Source organism: Engystomops pustulosus, chromosome 7 (assembly GCF_040894005.1).
Source record: "Engystomops pustulosus chromosome 7, aEngPut4.maternal, whole genome shotgun sequence".
NCBI classification, from domain to species: Eukaryota; Metazoa; Chordata; class Amphibia; order Anura; family Leptodactylidae; genus Engystomops; species Engystomops pustulosus.
In genome coordinates, this window is record NC_092417.1 from 167,551,688 (window position 1) to 167,573,203 (window position 21,516).

Sequence of the window (21,516 nt, forward strand, 5' to 3'; positions counted from 1 at the left end):
TTGTACATAGGGGGCAGTATTATAGTAGTTATATTCTTGTACATAGGGGGCAATATTATAGTAGTTATATTGCTGTACATAGGGGCAGTATTATAGTAGTTATATTCCTGTACATAGGGGGCAGTATTATAGTAGTTATATTCTTGTACATAGGGGGCAGCATTATAGTAGTTATATTCTTGTACATAGGGGGCAGTATTATAGTAGTTATATTCCTGTACATAGGGGCAGTATTATAGTAGTTATATTCCTGTACAAAGGGGGCATTATTATAGTAGTTATATTCTTGTACATAGGGGGCAGCATTATAGTAGTTATATTCTTGTACATAGGGGCAGTATTATAGTAGTTATATTCCTGTACATAGGAGGGCAGTATTATAGTAATTATATTCTTGTACATAGGGGGCAGCATTATAGTAGTTATATTCTTGTACATGGGGGCAGTATTATAGTAGTTATATTCCTGTACATAGCGGGTAGTATTATAGAAGTTATATTCTTGTACATAGGGGGCAGTATTATAGTAGTTATATTCTTGTACATAGGGGGCAGTATTATAGTAGTTATATTCTTGTACATAGGGGCAGTATTATAGTAGTTATATTCTTGTACATAGGGGAAGTATTATAGAAGTTATATTCTTGTACATAGGGGGCAGTATTATAGTAGTTATATTCCTGTACATAGGGGGCAGTATTATAGTAGTTATATTCTTGTACATTGGGGGCAGTATTATAGTAGTTATATTCTTCTACATGGGGGGCAGCATTATAGTAGTTATATTCTTGTACATAGGGGGTAGTATTATAGTAGTTATATTCCTGTACATAGGGGGCAGTATTATAGTAGTTATATTCTTGTACATAGGGGGCAGTATTATAGTAGTTATATTCTTGTACATAGGGGGCAGTATTATAGCAGTTATATTCCTGTACATAGGGGCAGTATTCTAGTAGTTATATTCTTGTACATAGGGGGCAGTATTATAGTAGTTATATTCTTGTACATAGGGGGCAGTATTATAGTAGTTATATTCTTGTACATAGAGGGCAGTATTATAGTAGTTATATTCTTGTACATAGGAGGGCAGTATTATAGTAGTTAAATTCTTACTTGTAGCAATTATAAACCTCTTGCAGCAGGATCACTTATATAATCCGGCACTAATCACTCACTGAGATTTCTTTTAATGAGATGCCTGGATGGGCTGGGGGGTACAAAATGTTTGACTGCGAGCGGCACAACTCCAAAAATGGTGATTCTTTGGGGAAATCTCTTCCCTGACACATCATCTGAACTTCTCCTATTTGACATCTGCTTTTCATTTGTGGTTATTTTAATCTGTTATCAGCCCTGTCCTCAGGATATATCTTACCTAATATTCTTGTGTTTGTACTTGGCTAAAATTAGGTCTAAGGACAACATTGAGATGTTTAAATAATCCTTCAGGCCTATGGAGATACATAAGACTTCACCGGAGCGGGAGTCCGTGTAATAAAGCCCCCTGGTTACAGAGCATTCCCCTCTGTAATAAAACATCAGAAAGCCGGAGCCTCTAAGCCTTTGTCTTCTGTCTAGGAAGAATTTATTATCATCAGTCATCACTTTTCCAAATCCTGGGATAGATATTCTGGGTACCAGGGCCTTGTCATCACATTGGTGGGCTCAGTGCAAACAAAGGTGGGCCCTATTCCCTGAGGGCAAACCATATATACAGGATAGGAGTAGCAGTTCTGTGCCAATATATATAGGATAGGAGTAGTAGTACTGTGCTGTGCCCATACATACAGGATAGGAGTAGTAGTACTGTGCTCTGCCCATATATACAGGATAGGAGTAGTAGTACTGTGCTCTGCCCATATATACAGGATAGGAGTAGTAGTACTGTGTTGTTCCCATATATACAGGATAGGAGTTGTAGTACTGTGTTCCCATATATACGGGATAGGAGTAGTAGTACTGTGCTGTGCCCATATATACAGGATAGGACTAGTAGTACTGTGCTGTGCCCATATATACAGGATAGGAGTAGTAGTACTGTGCTGTGTCCATATATACAGGATAGGAGCAGTAGTACTGTGTAGTGCCCATATATACAGGATAGGAGCAGTAGTACTGTGCTGTGTCCATATATACAGGATAGGAGTAGTAGTACTGTGCTGTGCCTATATATACAGGATAGGAGTAGTAGTACTGTGCTGTGCCTATATATACAGGATAGGAGTAGTAGTACTGTGCTCTGCCCATATATACAGGATAGGAGTAGTAGTACTGTGCTCTGCCCATATATACAGGATAGGAGTAGTAGTACTGTGTTGTTCCCATATATACAGGATAGGAGTTGTAGTACTGTGTTGTTCCCATATATACGGGATAGGAGTAGTAGTACTGTGCTGTGCCCATATATACAGGATAGGAGTAGTAGTACTGTGCTGTGCCCATATATACAGGATAGGAGTAGTAGTACTGTGCTGTGTCCATATATACAGGATAGGAGTAGTAGTACTGTGCTGTGTCCATATATACAGGATAGGAGCAGTAGTACTGTGTAGTGCCCATGTATACAGGATAGGAGTAGTAGTACTGTGCTGTGCCCATATATACAGGGTAGGAGTAGTAGTACTGTGCTGTGCCTATATATACAGGATAGGAGTAGTAGTACTGTGCTGTGCCTATATATACAGGATAGGAGTAGTAGTACTGTGCTGTGCCTATATATACAGGATAGGAGTAGTAGTACTTTGCTGTGCATATATAGACAGGATAGGAGTAGTAATACTGTGCTGTGACTATATATACAGGATAGGAGTAGTAGTACTGTGCTGTGCCTATATATACAGGATAGGAGTAGTAGTACTGTGCTGTGTCCATATATACAGGATAGGAGTAGTAGTACTGTGCTGTGCCCATATATACGGGATAGGAGTAGTAGTACTGTGCTGTGCCCATATATACAGGATAGGAGTAGTAGTACTGTGCTGTGCCCATATATACAGGATAGGAGTAGTAGTACTGTGCTGCGTCCATATATACAGGATAGGAGCAGTAGTACTGTGTAGTGCCCATATATACAGGATAGGAGCAGTAGTACTGCGCTGTGCCCATATATACAGGATAAGAGTAGTAGTACTGCGCTGTGCCCATATATACAGGATAAGAGTAGTAGTACTGTACTGTGCCCATATATACCAGATAGGCACTATAATGTCTGTGGCTTCTATAATACAGCATCTCTCAGATGTACACACAGATTTATGGTCAGCTTGAAGTCCAAAACACTGTTGTCCTTTACCATTATGAGGCCAAGGTGTTCCCTGATTTCTGATACCAGTAAGATACAGTAGAGGATCCAAGCAGCATGACGTTTTACTATCAGTGGAGAGAACAGAGTGTACATGTAGTGGTTGAGCCTGTTACCAGTAATATCCTCCCCGGGGAGACTCTGTCTCTGCCCTCCCCTTCTAAGAACTATTTCAGCATAAGATGCTAGCAGTATACATATCAAAGAATAAGACCTAAGTAACCACATCAATATACAAGTACACTTACACATGCCTCATGGGGCCGGCACCAAGGAGGGGACCCATAAAAACAAAGCAGATAGAAAAACAACCTTATTATTTAATTTTGAAAGATAATTTTTTTAACTTCTAAAAATACCAGCTATGCTATACGCCAACAATAGGAATCTGTAGGAAAGTATCCCAAAGCTTCTGGTACCTAATAGCCCTTTTTACTTTTATACTGTTTTTAGTGGTTTTAGTGGTTAGAACCAGTCCCCGGGTTACATACAAGATAGGGTCTGCAGGTTTGTTCTTAAGTTGAATTTGTATGTAAGTCGGAACTGTATATTTTATCATTGTAATCCCAGACAGAACTTTTTTGGTCTCTGTGACAATTGGATTTTAAAAATGTTGGATTATCACAAGAACCAGGATTAACACTAAAGCTTCATTGCAGACGCCTGTGATAACTGTTATAGCTGATTTTTGTAGCCTAGGACTAAAGTACAATAAATTACCAATATCCAGTGGTCCGTTTGTAACTAGGGGTCGTTTGTAAGTCGAATGTTCTTAAGTAGGGGACCGCCTGTATAATTGTTTGGCCTTTTGGTAAAATTTATGGAAAATGTAAAAATCTTTACAGTGCAGTGATATTATATCATGAGAGTCGGGCAGGTAGGTAGTAGTGGTAATGGTGAAACAGAAGCCAACACAAGGACTGAATACACCCCCACATACATGTCACTGTCTATATAACCAGCACTGGATGCCCCCCATATACATGTCACTGTCCATATAACCAGCACTGGATACCCCCACATACATGTCACTATCTATATAACCAAGACTGGATGCCCCCCACATACATGTCACTATCTATATAACCAAGACTGGATGCCCCCCACATACATGTCACTATCTATATAACCAAGACTGGATGCCCCCCACATACATGTCACTATCTATATAACCAGCACTGGATGCCCCCACATACATGTCACTATCTATATAACCAGCACTGGATGCCCCCCACATACATGTCACTATCTATATACCCAGCACTGGGTGCCCCCACATACATGTCACTATCTATATAACCAAGACTGGATGCCCCCCACATACATGTCACTGTCTATATGACCAGCACTGGATGCCCCCCACATACATGTCACTATCTATATAACCAGAAGTGGATGCCCCCCAAATACATGTCACTATCTATATAACCAAGACTGGATGCCCCCACATACATGTCACTATCTATATAACCAGCACTGGATGCCCCCCACATACATGTCACCATCTATATACCCAGCACTGGGTGCCCCCACATACATGTCACTATCTATATAACCAGCACTGGATGCCCCCCACATACATGTCACCATCTATATACCCAGCACTGGGTGCCCCCACATACATGTCACTATCTATATAACCAAGACTGGATGCCCCCCACATACATGTCACCATCTATATACCCAGCACTGGGTGCCCCCACATACATGTCACTATCTATATAACCAAGACTGGATGCCCCCCACATACATGTCACTATCTATATAACCAGCACTGGATGCCCCCATATACATGTCACTATCTATATACCCAGCACTGGGTGCCCCCACATACATGTCACTATCTATATAACAAGCACTGGATGCCCCCACATACATGTCACTATCTATATAACCAGCACTGGATGCCCCCCACATACATGTCACTATCTATATAACCAGCACTGGATGCCCCCCATATACATGTCACTATCTATATACCCAGCACTGGGTGCCCCCACATACATGTCACTATCTATATAACCAGCACTGGGTGCCCCCACATACATGTCACTATCTATATAACCAAGACTGGATGCCCCCCACATACATGTCACTATCTATATAACCAGCACTGGATGCCCCCACATACATGTCACTATCTATATAACCAAGACTGGATGCCCCCCACATACATGTCACTATCTATATAACCAGCACTGGATGCCCCCCATATACATGTCACTATCTATATACCCAGCACTGGGTGCCCCCACATACATGTCACTATCTATATAACCAGCACTGGATGCCCCCCATATACATGTCACTGTCTATATAACCAGCACTGGATACCCCCACATACATGTCACTATCTATATAACCAGAAGTGGATGCCCCCCAAATACATGTCACTATCTATATAACCAAGACTGGATGCCCCCACATACATGTCACTATCTATATAACCAAGACTGGATGCCCCCCACATACATGTCACTATCTATATAACCAGCACTGGATGCCCCCACATACATGTCACTATCTATATAACCAGCACTGGATGCCCCCCATATACATGTCACTATCTATATACCCAGCACTGGGTGCCCCCACATACATGTCACTATCTATATAACCAGCACTGGATGCCCCCCACATACATGTCACTATCTATATACCCAGCACTGGGTGCCCCCACATACATGTCACTATCTATATAACCAGCACTGGGTGCCCCCACATACATGTCACTATCTATATAACCAAGACTGGATGCCCCCCACATACATGTCACTATCTATATAACCAGCACTGGATGCCCCCACATACATGTCACTATCTATATAACCAGCACTGGATGCCCCCCATATACATGTCACTATCTATATAACCAGCACTGGATACCCCCCACATACATGTCACTGTCTATATAACCAAGACTGGATGCCCCCCACATACATGTCACTATCTATATAACCAGCACTGGGTGCCCCCACATACATGTCACTATCTATATAACCAAGACTGGATGCCCCCCACATACATGTCACTATCTATATAACCAGCACTGGATGCCCCCCACATACATGTCACTGTCTATATGACCAGCACTGGGTGCCCCCCATATACATGTCACTATCTATATACCCAGCACTGGGTGCCCCCCACATACATGTCACTATCTATATAACCAGCACTGGATGCCCCCCACATACATGTCACTATCTATATAACCAGCACTGGATGCCCCCCACATACATGTCACTATCTATATAACCAGCTCTGGATGCCCCCCACATACATGTCACTATCTATATAACCAGCACTGGGTGCCCCCCATATACATGTCACTATCTATATAACCAGCACTGGATGCCCCCCACATACATGTCACTATATATATAACCAGCACTGGATGCCCCCCACATACATGTCACTATCTATATAACCAGCTCTGGATGCCCCCCACATACATTTCACTATCTATATAACCAGCACTGGATGCCCCCATATACATGTCACTATCTATATACCCAGCACTGGGTGCCCCCCACATACATGTCACTATCTATATAACCAGCACTGGATGCCCCCCATATACATGTCACTGTCTATATGACCAGCACTGGGTGCCCCCCATATACATGTCACTATCTATATAACCAGAAGTGGATGCCCCCCAAATACATGTCACTGTCTATATAACCAGCACTGGATGCCCCCCATATACATGTCACTGTCTATATAACCAGAAGTGGATGCCCCCCAAATACATGTCACTGTCTATATAACCAGCACTGGATACCCCCCACATACATGTCACTGTCTATATAACCAAGACTGGATGCCCCCCATATACATGTCACTATCTATATACCCAGCACTGGGTGCCCCCACATACATGTCACTATCTATATAACCAGCACTGGATGCCCCCACATACATGTCACTATCTATATAACCAGCACTGGATGCCCCCCACATACATGTCACTGTCTATATAACCAAGACTGGATGCCCCCCACATACATGTCACTATCTATATAACCAGCACTGGATGCCCCCACATACATGTCACTATCTATATAACCAGCACTGGATGCCCCCCATATACATGTCACTATCTATATACCCAGCACTGGGTGCCCCCACATACATGTCACCATCTATATAACCAGCACTGGATGCCCCCACATACATGTCACTATCTATATAACCAGCACTGGATGCCCCCCATATACATGTCACTATCTATATAACCAGCACTGGATGCCCCCCATATACATGTCACTATCTATATAACCAGCACTGGATGCCCCCCACATACATGTCACTATCTATATAACCAGCACTGGGTGCCCCCACATACATGTCACTATCTATATAACCAGCACTGGATGCCCCCCATATACATGTCACTATCTATATACCCAGCACTGGGTGCCCCCACATACATGTCACCATCTATATAACCAGCACTGGATGCCCCCACATACATGTCACTGTCTATATAACCAGCACTGGATGCCCCCCATATACATGTCACTATCTATATACCCAGCACTGGATGCCCCCCACATACATGTCACTATCTATATACCCAGCACTGGATGCCCCCCACATACATGTCACTATCTATATAACCAGCACTGGATGCCCCCCATATACATGTCACTATCTATATACCCAGCACTGGGTGCCCCCACATACATGTCACTATCTATATAACCAGCACTGGATGCCCCCCATATACATGTCACTATCTATATAACCAGCACATGTCTATGGGGCACATTTACTAAGGGTCCGCGGACCGCAATCCTGTTGGCTTTCCCAGATATTTCCTTGTTGTGCCAAATTGCCCCGGTTTTTAGCAAACGCAATCGGATTGTGGCACATCGGCGCCGGCTTGCATGCAACAGGAATTGGGGGGCGTGCTGTCGGACAACCCGACTGATTCGGAGAAACCACGGAAATTAAAAACGAAATTGTGTTGCAAGATCAAGCACTCACATGCACCGGGAAGAAGAAGGTGAACTCAGGCGGACCTCAGCGGGGAAGCAACACATGACGGAAATTGGACGCACGACCTTAGTGAATCGCGGCAGACCCGAATCCTCGTCGGACAACGCACAGTGGGCATCGCGACAGGACCGGGTAAGTAAATCTGCCCCTATGACTCTTCCAGTATCTCTGCTGATGACTCTCTGTGACTCTCTAAGCTCAGTGACCACTTCCTTCTGGGAACATCCTGCTTGAAACCTCAGACTGGCACGGTACTGGTGATCAGTTATTAAGTGTTCTTTTGGTCTCATGATATCAAAATGTGAACAGCATGATGAGGAGGACTGTTTAAATACTCATTGGAACAGGAAATTTATTAGGCGATTCATGGATCAAACACTTCAGTGTTTGACACATTTCCTACTTTTCCTTTTATTTAATTGTATTGTATGTAATGAATATCTGCTCCACTGGATTTCACAACAATGTAACAACTCACTGTAATAATGTAACCAATGATGCCCTACATTGTATTACATTCCTACGCTCTGGGCAACCTGATGTCTGCAACGATAACAAGACTTTTGTTAATAAGGACATCACCCGGCACCAGGATCTTAAAAGGACTGTCAGCTCCTGTGTCACATATATAGTATGTGCACTGCTTCTGTGCCTGAAGAGGCCTTCTCATTGTAACAAACCATCTGCTTAAAGGACAGCTACCACAGGATGAAAGAATGTGGGGCACATTTACTTACCCATCCGGAGTTGTTCAACGAGAGTGCATTATCCGACGATCATGCACTGTGCCGCGATTCACTAAGATTGTGCGCTCAATATCCTGCATGTGTCGCTTCCCCGCTCAGGTCCAACGGAGTTCACCTTCTTCTTCCTGGTGCATGTAAGTTCATTGGATTGCGACACAATTTGAATGTTAAAACTCGCGCTCAGTCCGGATCAGTCGGATCGTCGGAAGGCCCGCCCCCTGATTTCTGTCGCATGAAAGCCGACGCTGCTGCGCCAAAATCCAACACATTTCTGTTGGACTCTGCATGATAAATGTGGCTCACTTTTCGACTGAGCACCAGAACGGCCCTTACAGTGCAGAACTGCGTCGGGTGTAGTGCAATCATGCCACAAATGTTGCGGACACTATGTAAGTACATGTGCTAGCAGTTTGCACTGAAAGGAAAGTGCAAGGTCAGGCAAAAATGGTGCAAAACCTCTAATAAATCTGGGCCACAGTCTCATTGACCCTCATCTACTGCAGAGACTTTTAGTGGCTTCTTAATAGCTTCAGCCGTAACAGCCGTCTCATGTTGCCCTGCGCCACTTATTTGGAGGAAGTTGGACCAAATATTCCTCTTTGAATGGGGCAAGTTGTATGTGCGTGATGGGGTCAATCATAGACGTGTGGGGGGTATCTGACCCTAAGCGATATTCAACACAATCCTATGATTTGGGGAGAAGTTACTTCTAAGGTGACACCAATTTAACATCTGAGTTCCTGCCTTGGTTTTGCCGCTCATCGGTTCATACGTGGCCCCAGCCAAGAGAGAACTTCTCACAGTTTACAACCAGATGTTTCCTATAATGTTGTAGGAGAATCCTGTCCATAATCCCACACTATAGACTGGATCCTCTACCCATGCAAGGATCCTGGGACCATGTGAATGTGCTGCTCCCCCAGCAGATGACATGTGTGTGTTTAGTAATGTTGTGGTCATTATGGCGCGGAGGTTTAGCATCGTCTCCAGTCGCGCTCGTGTTTATACAGCCTGCGTCTCTACAAGATGTATACGTCTTCAGCCAGCTGTTTTCTCCTGCTTCGTGCGGCTACATTTCCTCTTGGGTCCGGCGATGCTGCGTCCCCTGAGAATTTACCCCATTAATTGGTGACAGAGGCGATTCTGACGCAGAAGAGGCCATGAAACGCGGCTTTGGTATAGGGCGAGTGTCACGTACTTAAACTTATTAAATGAACATTAAAAACTGGATGACTGTCAAATAGAACTGCTGCCTCCTGATCTGCCTGCATCCCCAAGATCAGGAGATGAAGCACTGCATATGGCAGGACACTGGGAAAGCTGGGTGAAAACACAACTGGGATTTGTATAAAGGACATATGCCCTTTACCCAGCTTACTTGGTTTTCTCCTTATAAGTCACCTGTAATCGAACGTGTGCATCATTGGGCTGCAAACAAAGGACCGGTGGTTTGTGGCCTTTGGTAATGGGCATCTGAGCTCCACTCACGTGCTGATAACAGGAGCCGGAGCAAGGCGGCTCGGATGGTCTGCTCATACACAGGACTGTGGGAACAACTACTGTGTGTATGAGAGCCCATAATAATATATGGATATAGGGGAATATATGGGGATAGCATATAGCCAAAAAAATATACTCATGTGTAGGACTATGACCACTATAGATGGATCTCGCTGTGTGGAAGTAAGTCACTTTTTCTTGAAGTGGTCACACAGTGTAGACGGCCAAACAGAAGACCCTGGTGTAACGCAACCCAGGGGCTCAGGCAAAGGTTGCAGAATTGGCCAAGGTCAGGGCTAGTATGTTTCAGACACACAGGTTCTGTGTAGGTTAGGCAGGTACCTTAGTTTCATTGTGAGTTGCAGCCATAGTAAAGAAAGAGCAGTATGCGAAGTACGAGTAAGAGAAGAGTGCAGCAATAGTCGAGAGTGAGGGAAACAGGTAGGATTGTTGTATAATCTTGCAGGGTCTGGCACATTCCTGTCAAGGCAGTTGCATAAGCAGGAACAGCAGAGCACTGGATAGAGACACGAAACAAAGTTGCCCACTGAGAGCTACATTTCCCTGGAAACGAGTTTTGGGGTTGTTACCAAAGCCCCTCCATTCTGCAGCCTCACTGACTATTACATTGTGCAGGGGCACTCCCAATTCTTACTATGTAAGATTACAGTAGGCAGGGGGAGGTGGGAAGTGCTGAGGGAGCAGAGCGGTGGGGAGACAGTGTAACAGCCTGTGAAGCTACAGCAGAGAGGGTTTCTGGTAACACCTCCCAGAGCACCATTTCCTTTTAAGAATTTTCTTTTTTTTTTACATTTAACCCCCTACAGGGATCTGGACTTGCTGTAGGGAACTACCATTTGGAGGCAGCTGATTAAGGGTTGGTGAAAAGACATGGTCAGCAGACAAGCTGAGGTCGGGGCAGGTAATAGATAGATAATAATAGAATAATATTATATAATTAATAGATAAACAGGTTCAAAGCAGCCAAACGCAAGGAAAACATTGAAAACTATGCATTTTCAAAATGCATACTCAAACGGACCAAAAACGCCATTTGTGACATACTCTTAGAAGGACACTAGGGATTTGGTACCTTAATGCTCAGGAACTTTTCCATTGGGCTGGGAGCCTTGAGGGTGCGTCCACATGTTCAGTGTTTCAGATGGAATTTTTGAAGCCAAAAGTTGGTGTGGATGATAATGTGTGAGAACATATCATTGAGAGAAGCTTCTCCTGCTCTTTTTTAATTCCTCTCCTGGTTTGGACAGCAAAAACTGCATGTGAAAAACTGAACATGTGGTTGCACCCTAAAAAACCTTGGGTATGTGGTGATTTGTACAGATTGGGGCTCATCTACTAAGGGTCACGTGCTGCACTTTCATCATACTTTGCACTTTTTTCAGGGATTACACGGCTCGGACAGGTATTTAACAGGTGCCTGCACGCTATAGCTTTTTGGCGCAGCTGAGCTGGCTTCCATGCGACACAAATCGCACGGGGGGGGGGGGGGGTTCGTGCCGTCGGACAATCCGACTGGTTCGTACTGAGTGCGGGATTTAACTTTCAAATTGTGGTGAAGATGGTGAACTCTGTTGGACCTGGGCCGGGGAAGTGACACATGCAGGATATCTGGCGCATGATCTTAGCGAATCGCGGCAGAGTGCATGATCGTCAGACAATGCACTTTCTGTGAACTCCAGCAGAAGGGTAAGTAAATGTGCCCCATTGTGTTATTACAACCTTACTAATCTACCCAGTGGGGTAGGAGCTGGGGCAGATGGTGGTCTACCAATGGCTGCCAATATTACAACGACCCCCAACCCTACAGAGATTGGTCTGGGGGCCTGAACAAAGATAATGGGGCACATTTACTTACGTTTCCGCTGAAGTTCACCAAAGTGCATTGTCCGATGAGAATACACTGTGCCCCGATTCACTAAGATCGTGTGCCCGATATCCTGCATGTGTCGCTTCCCTGCTCAGGTCCGACAGAGTTCACCATCTTTTTAGTGGTGCATCTAAGTGCTTGGGCTTGTGACATCATTTGAAAGTTAAATCCTGCTCTCAGTCCGAATCAGTCGAACAGTCCGACAGCACGCCCCCTAATTTGTGTGGCATGGAAGCCAGCACAGCTGTGCCAAAAAAGGATTGTGTGCGCCAAAATCCCAGTGCAGACACTTCTTAAATACCTGTGCAAGCCGCGCAATCCCCAAAAAAGGTGCACAGTATCTCGAAAGTGAGCAGCACGACCCTTAGTAAATGGGCCCCAATATTTCATACAAATACATTAATGACCAGCCTTTTCCAAATAGACTACATGCGAACCTGACGAAGGGCGTGAACACAACCAAAATACTATTCTAGCCTGTTATTATGTGCATAAAGCAGCAATCTGGGCATAGTTGATCCTCCTCAGTTATAAATGACTCTGTATTTGTGCCATGAGTATATCGTGAGCGGGCCCCTCAGGTGGTGGGCCCTACATAGGGGAACCTCTCGGCTGTCTCCAGCATGTCTGACACACGACAGCTGCCTTCAGCGCTAATGCACAACAGAGCCTAATGGAGATATATAGCTCCTCGTAATCCCCCATGTTATCATAACGCTGAACAACATATACAATATTCTCCATAATGTTTAATGTACATCACATCGCGCTCTTCATCATGTCAGCCACCCATCTATCCATCCGAGGGTACGGCGCAAGGGGCCGGGTACAGACTGCTAGGTGCAGCACAGTAATCAGACACGACTACTATATATAAGTCATCTATAAACCCCCTCCCCCTATACTAAGCACTACCTCCCCTTAGTTATGGGGTCCCAGACCCCAATCAATACTATATGATCCCCTTGAAAGCAAATGTGTCTGGTTTAGCCCATGTTGGGCAGGAAGTGGCCCTGTCTCATGTCCCTGGTGACCCCACGAGTGGGATATTATCATAGTGCTGGGAGCTGGTGATAACCCCCGACCTGGTGGACACATAATATTTCATGGATCAATGTGAATAGGAGCGGTGTCTATATATAACACTGGCAGGAGGATTATTAATAGTCCCGCATTGGCCTGAATGACTCTTAACAATCCATTATGAGCAGCACGTGGGAACCAATTACTTAGTGAGGAGAGGAGGGAGAGGACCATACTTTGCTGAATTATTTTGGAAATGGCGGAGCAGGAATACAGTATTGCAATGGTCAGCGCACCCCAACTGCAGTATCACTATGCCATTGTGGGGGTCCGACACCCAGACCCCACAGCAATCAGCTATTAACGCTTGAAGCAGATGGCTCCATCCATGGTAAACTGGCCATACTAGGGAACTGCAGCTCAACATTTGGCTTCCAGATCCATCCACTGGATACTGGTAGAAGTCACGAGACGTGATGCAGATCGTTGGGGGTTTGGAGTGTATGATATAATAATGACTGTTCCTACAGATCATCAGCATGAAAAATGTATATGGGGTAAGACATTTGGGTGTAGGGAAATCTAAGTGTAGTTACCAATTTGCATATTCTACAGAGCTGCAATCATAATTCTGCTGGTGGAAAAATACAGTGTCTAGAGTAAGCAAATGTAAGCACTGAACAAGCAGGGGGCGATGAGAGATTTTAGTTCTGAAGCTGCAGTACAGTGAAGGCAGCTCTGAGGTTAAGATTTCTCATAACTGAATTATAAAAGCTTCCCCGAAGTTCTCTCTCTCCTTACTTTATTTGGCAAGGAGATAATTCATGGGAATCTCCGATCCTCTTCCTATAACTCTCCCTCCTCCTCCTCAGCACTTCAGCTCAAACCTCTGATTCTCAGTCTTGATGCTAAACAATGGCCTCTCCTTGTGCGGTGACTCACACAGAAAACATCCAAAGTTCTGAGCTGTGATGGGACGTTTCATACCATCCGTCTGCCAAGGACCAATCAAGACAATAAATGTTTACAACCGGACCCTCAGGATCTGAGCTCTTCCTTAGCAGCCGGGGATGGAGGGAGATTTTTAACACTGTACATGTACAGGCTAGGCCTAACAGAGGGGATTGGGGCTAAGGGAATATTACCATATTATAATGGTATGGCATAACATAAGGGTGTGGGTCTACCATCTAGTACCCCTGCCACGTCACAGCCCAGTCACCATATCACGGCCCAGACCACCATATCACGGCCCGGACCACCATTTCACAGCCCGGACCACCATATCACAGCCTGGACCACCACATCACATCCTGGACCACCACATCACATCCCGGACCACCACATCACATCCCGGACCACCACATCACGGCCCGGACCACCACATCACGGCCTGGACCACCACATCATGGCCCGGGCACCATATCACGGCCCGGACCAACATATCACAGCCCAGACCACCATATGAGAACCAAGACACCTTATCAAAGCCAGGAAACCACATCACATCCCGGACCACCACATCACGGCCCGGACCACCACATCGCAGCCAGGGCACCATGTCACAGCCCGGACCAACATATCACAGCCCGGACCACTATATGAGAACCAAGACACCTTATCAAAGCCAGGGCACCACATCACAGGGGCACCGGGTCACAGCCCGGACCAACATATCACATCCCGGACCACCACATCATGGCCCGGACCACCACAGCGCGGCCCGTGCATCGCATCACATAATGGCCCGGCCACCACATCATGGTCCGGGCACCACGTCACAGCCAGGACACCACGTCACAGCCAGGACACCACATCACAGCCATGACACCACATCACAGCCAGGAAACCACATCACAGCCAGGACACCATATCACAACCAATCAATCAATGTGTACAAGGCTCCTGGACCAGATGGGTTACACCCCAGAGTTCTTAAAGAACTCAGTTCTGTTATTGCTGTGCCGCTGTCTAAAATCTTCAGGGATTCCGTAATGTCTGGTGTGGTGCCAAGTGACTGGCACAAGGCAAATGTGGTGCCAATATATAAAAAGAGCTGTAGAACTTCGCCAGGAAATTACAGGCCTGTAAGCTTAACTTCCATTGTGGGGAAAATATTGGAAGGGTTAGTAAAAGACTACATACTGGAGTATGTGACATCACATGGTATAATAAGTGATAGCCAACATGGGTTTACTAAGAATAGAAGTTGTCAGACTAACCTGATCTGCTTCTATGAAGAGGTGAGCAGGTGCCTGGATGGAGGAGCAGCTGTGGATATTGTGTACCTCATAGACACCTGATGGGTAAAATTAGTGCTATTGGTTTGGCAGAAATCATTTGCAATTGGATTGAGAACTGGCTGAAGGATCGTATCCAGAGAGTTGTGGTCAATGATTCCTGCTCAGAATGGTCACCAGTTATGAGTGGTGTACCCCAGGGTTCTGTGCTTGGTTCACTACTATTTAATATATTTATCAATGATATAGAGGTAGGAATTAATAGCACTGTGTCTATTTTTGTAGATGACACTAAGTTATGTAGTGTAATACAGTCTATGGAGGATGTTCATAGGCTGCAGGGTGAATTGGAGAAACTGAATGTTTGGTCGTCCACTTGGCAAATGAGGTTTAATGTGGATAAATGTAAGGTTATGCACCTGGGGGCTAATAATCCAGAGGCAAAATATGTCCTTGGGGTAGTAAATCTGGGAGAGTCCCTTGTTGAGAAGGACCTGGGGGTACTAGTTGATCATAAATTGAATAACAGCATGCAATGTCAATCAGCTGCCTCTAAAGCCAGTAGGATCTTGTCATGTATCAAGGGTGGTGTGGACTCTCGTGATAGGGATGTAATATTACCACTGTACAAGGCATTGGTTCGGCCTCACCTGGAATATACCGTCCTGTTCTGGGCACCGGTCCATAAAAAAGATGCCCTGGAGCTGGTGAGGGTTTAACGTAGAGACACAAAAATGATAAGGGGTATGGAGGGTCTTAGTTATGAGGAAAGATTAAAACAACTAGATTTATTTAGTCTGGAAAAGAGACGACTACGAGGGGACATGATTAATCTATTTAAATATATGAATGGTCCAAACAAAAAATATAGTGGTAAGTTGTTTCAGATTAAATCAAATCAAAAGACGAGGGGGCACTGTCTCCGTCTGGAGAAAACAAGGTTTAATCACCGGAGGCGACAGGGCTTTTTTACCATGAGAACGGTCAATCTGTGGAATAGCCCGCCTCAGGCGCTGGTCACAGCAGGGATAGTAGAGAGCTTCAAGAAGGGTCTAGATGCCTTTTTACACCTAAATAACATTGATGGTTATGTTATATAGAATTGTTTCCCCTAAATCCCTTCCTCATCCAATCCCTTCCTTTCCTTGGTTGAACTTGATGGACAAGTGTCTTTTGTCAACCGTATAAACTATGAACCAGGACACCACTTCACATCCCAGGACACCACTTCACAGCCAGGACACCACGTCACAGCCAGGACACCACGTCACAGCCAGGGCACCACGTCACAGCCAGGGCACCACGTCACAGCCAGGGCACCACGTCACAGCCAGGACACCACTTCACATCCCAGGACACCACTTCACATCCCAGGACACCACGTCACAGCCAGGACACCACGTCACAGCCAGGGCACCACGTCACAGCCAGGGCACCACGTCACAGCCAGGACACCACGTCACAGCCAGGGCACCACGTCACAGCCAGGGCACCACGTCACAGCCAGGACACCACGTCACAGCCAGGACACCATATCACAGCCCAAGACACCACGTCACAGCCAGGACACTATATCACAGCCGGGACACCACATCACATCCAGGACACCACGTCACAGCCAGGACACCATATCACAGCCCAGGACACCACGTCACATCCAGGACCCCATATCACAGCCAGGACACCACGTCACAGCCAGGACACCACATCACAGCCAGGACACCACGTCACAGCCAGGACACCATGTCACAACCAGGACACCACATCACAACCAAGTTATATTATAACTCCCTGGCAATAAACATGGTTGCCATCAATGGGTCATGCGAGCTTCTGATGGGAATGAGGGAAATTCGCTTGGGAATATAAGATAAACTTTTGGGCACCAACACGATCAGGACACCGTCTATTAAAAATAGATCTATATACACAAGAGAAGAAAGCATTGAAATTCAGTGGGGTAATTGGAGGCCTATGAATACACTGATGGATATGGTAAATGCATTACAAGATAAGTGTGAAATCAGTCTTACTCTGCTACATCTACTGTATGGAAGATATAAGAAGAAAACATACATCAATCATTCATCATTTTACCCAAATGAGCATCTCGGCGTGGGAGAACAGGATTTCAGCATGGTTTTAGTGTAATTCATCTCTCACAATGTGATGTTTGGACTGGATCCAGGGGGGGAAATACCGAGAGATACAAGTGTAAATTTCCTTAAACCTCGTATAATTCAGTGCGCTGTTATGATTATAAGTCAGCTTTGTATATAGACCCCCGAGGACACAATGTGATATTACCCTGATACCACAACAATAGCATCAGCAGAAGGGAGTCTGACGGATTGTGCAGCGTTCTCAGGCTCAGTGTACACATACGTTTATATAATTCACATGAAAAAGTTCTGTTACTTTGTAATATGTTTTGGGTACAAAACAAGCTGAAATTTTGTTACAGATAGAGGACTCCAGATTGATACATTTTACCACCATTGATACACTGAACACAGAATTACTCAGACTGATATAAATGTGTCCGTCAGGTTGTAGTGGTATAGGGTCAGTTATGAGATAATAAGAGCAAACTGGTGTTATAGTAACGACAATGTTAGGATTAGGGAGAAGTGATGGTGATATAATCAAATGATGGCAGTATAATTTGGGCTCTGTGATGCAGTAGGGAACTATGGTGTGGTGGGTGTTGTTATGTACTATGGTGGCATTATATAGTGATTATATGTATATACTGTATATGTATGGATGTTGAGGTGGTATTTTGTATGGATGTTGAGGTGGTATTTTGTAGGTAATATAGCGAATATATATGTATGGACATTGAGAAGGTATCCGGTGGGCTCTATGTTGTATATATATTTTATGTACATGAATGTTATGTGGGCACTATGGTGAATATATATGTATGGATATTTAGGTGGTATAATGTGGACACTGTGGTGTATATATACTTTATGGACATGGAGGTGGTATTATGTGGGAACTCTGGTGAATATATATGTATGGACACTGAGGTGGTATTATATGGGCACTCTGGTGAATATATATGTATGGACAATGAGGTGGTATTATGTGGACACTGTATTGTATATATACTTTATGGAGATGCAGGTGGTATTATGTGGCCACAGTGATGAATATGTATGTATGGACATTGGGGGGGTATTTTATGGGCACTCTGGTGAATATAAATGTATGGACACTGAGGTGGTATTATACAGGCACAATGATAAATATGTATGTATGTATGGACATTGGGGCGGTATTATTGGGCACTCTGATGAATATATATGTATGGAAACTGAGGTGGTATATGTGGCCACTTTGGTGTATATATACTTTATCGACATGGAGGTGGTTTTATGTGGGCACTCTGGTGAATTTATATGTATGGAAACTGAGCTGGTAATGTATGGGAACAGTGATGAATGTATAAGTATGGACATTGAGGTAGTATTATGCTGGCACTCCGGTGGATATATATGTATGGAAATTTAGGTAGTATTATATAAGTACTGAATATAAATGTATGAACTTGTAGTATTATGTAGGCACAATGATGAATATGTATGTATGCACATTGGGGTGGTATTATGTGGCCACTTTGGTGAATATTTATTTTGAACATTGAGGTGGTATTTTGCGGCCACTCTTGTGAATATATATGAATGGACTTTGAGGTGGTATTCTGTGAGCACTGTGATGAATTTGTATGTATGGACATTGAAGTGGCATTATTACAGCATTTTAGTAAATATATATGTAAAAAGGTGGTGTTATTGGGTCTCATAATGGTTATTGTATGGACATTCAGATGGTATAATTAGGGCACTGGAGTTTAGGCACTAAAGCAATATTCTGGATCTCTAATGATTATATTTGGACAGTGGGTAATATAATGCCTGAAATGCGTCGGAAGGCTCACATTTGGAACTTGGATTTGCCTTTTTAAATTTCTTTTCAATGAACTGTGGTGGTGATATATGGACACTGAGGTGGTATCATTAGGGCACTGTGGTGAATATACTATGGACATTCAGCTGGTATTATGCGGGCACAGTGATGATTATTTATGGGTATAGTGGTGGAATTTTTAGTCACTCAAGTAGAAATATTATGCCACAAAATTATACATGACACTGGGGAGGTTTTATTGTGGCGCTAAAGTAGTATTAAGGGCACTGAAGTGTTATTATTTCTGCTGTGTAGTTTATGGAGGATGATTTTTGTGACATCACTACTGTTTTTGAAAAATATTACGTTTCAGTAACCAGTATGTCTACTACAATCTCATACAAGTGATAAAAGTTCCTAAAACAAGACACTATAAAAGTCCATAAATAAAAGTAAAGCACAAATTTAAACTCCTGTATTACAGCGACCATAAGTAGTCCGAGATCAAAGTAGAATTATATAGGCCTGTGATAAATGGGTCGGCCCTAGCGCTTGGCTTCTCTCCTAATTTTTGAACAGGAGGAATATAATTAATGTGCCATAATAATCCATGAAAAACAATTTAAAAATGTTTGTGTCCTGAAAATTAACCCCTTGAAGCCAGGGGGAATTATTACGATCATTAGTGTGTCCATGTAATGCCAAAAAGTGCAGCCGAATTCCAAACCGATTGCAGGTACATCCTGGGGGACCCTAGAAGGTGACCCTGATCTCCTTAAATACCCTCAAAGTGGAAAGGGACAAAACTTTTTCAAAGGAGACAACCCCTTGAAGAATTATGGCCCAGAAGCTGTCTAATTGTGCAGTGGAAAAAGTAGGTATATCCTTATAAAATATCCATGGCCTGGAGGGTTAACCTTAACCCGATATCCAGAATTGGATGCAATTATTTTTAAGATACAGAGGTCCAAAGATTAACTTAAATGAGAGCTGTATATATCATGTTTTGTATTTCTATGGGAAGGAGTGACATCACATAGATGATATAATGGGTCCATACAATTGTGATTGGGTCACTCGTGGATTTTTCGTAATCATATATCAGCAAAAGAATCAATAAAGTCATACAAACTGGTGTCGCAGTCACGCACCAAAATCGCAACCCTACCCTGTGCATGTGATACATCGTTATAGACATTATGGCAGACCCCCGCCAGCGAGACCCTACTATTAAATCTCCAGAAATAGAGGACTGTGACAATATGTGGAGTGACAGAATAAAAGATTTTCTTACCCAATTTATCTTCCATTGCACAGAGTTATCCCCCAAAATTCCGTGCAGGACCCCCTGCAGTATTTAGCACATCAATGGACGTCTCAGGCGACGGCCACTTTGCTGCATCCTCATTACATGAAAAGCTCCAGTCCTGGCTTGTCCCTGAAAATGCAGTTTATTCTTAGTTATGCAGATTACCAACCAAAAAAGCAAATTACTTTTTTTTTTCTCCCTCTCTCTCCCTCCGGCCGCCCTCTCAATCACTCCTGGGAGCTTTTACCATTTAAGGTCAATGCTGCATTTGGCTGAAGAAACTTGTCTCAGAGTTTTCGCTACATTTGAAGCTCAGGGTCCGTGTCTTCCGCGCAAAATAAATAAACTTTGAGAAAAGAGGAAAGCATAAAAAAAAAAGAATTCCGTCCCTTCTCGGTGCAGTTCTAAAAAGATCTTCAGCCCTCCCTCATCTTCTGCAGCCAAGACACAAATGTGAAGAAGACACCTCACTGGGAAATCTGTTCTGTGTCAAACCTGATACTTGTATATATCTAGATCAGGACCCAAAGCATCATGGCGCAGATCTCCAGGGGGACACAGCGGATATTTATAGAGCACAGCCCG

At 44.1% G+C, this 21,516-nt stretch overlaps 1 protein-coding gene across 2 annotated transcripts in view; it reads right to left on the reverse strand.

The window, feature by feature from the left end:
* Positions 1-21,293, reverse strand: part of IRAG1 (inositol 1,4,5-triphosphate receptor associated 1) — an 85,322-nt gene extending 64,029 nt beyond the window's left edge. For both annotated transcript variants that reach the window (XM_072118847.1, XM_072118846.1), the window contains exons 1-2: positions 21,179-21,293; positions 20,917-21,060 (exon numbers count right to left, since the gene is read on the reverse strand). The gene's annotated coding sequence lies outside the window, so the exon portion shown is untranslated. The remainder of the gene's footprint in view (positions 1-20,916; positions 21,061-21,178) is intronic.
* Positions 21,294-21,516: the final 223 nt, after the last annotated feature.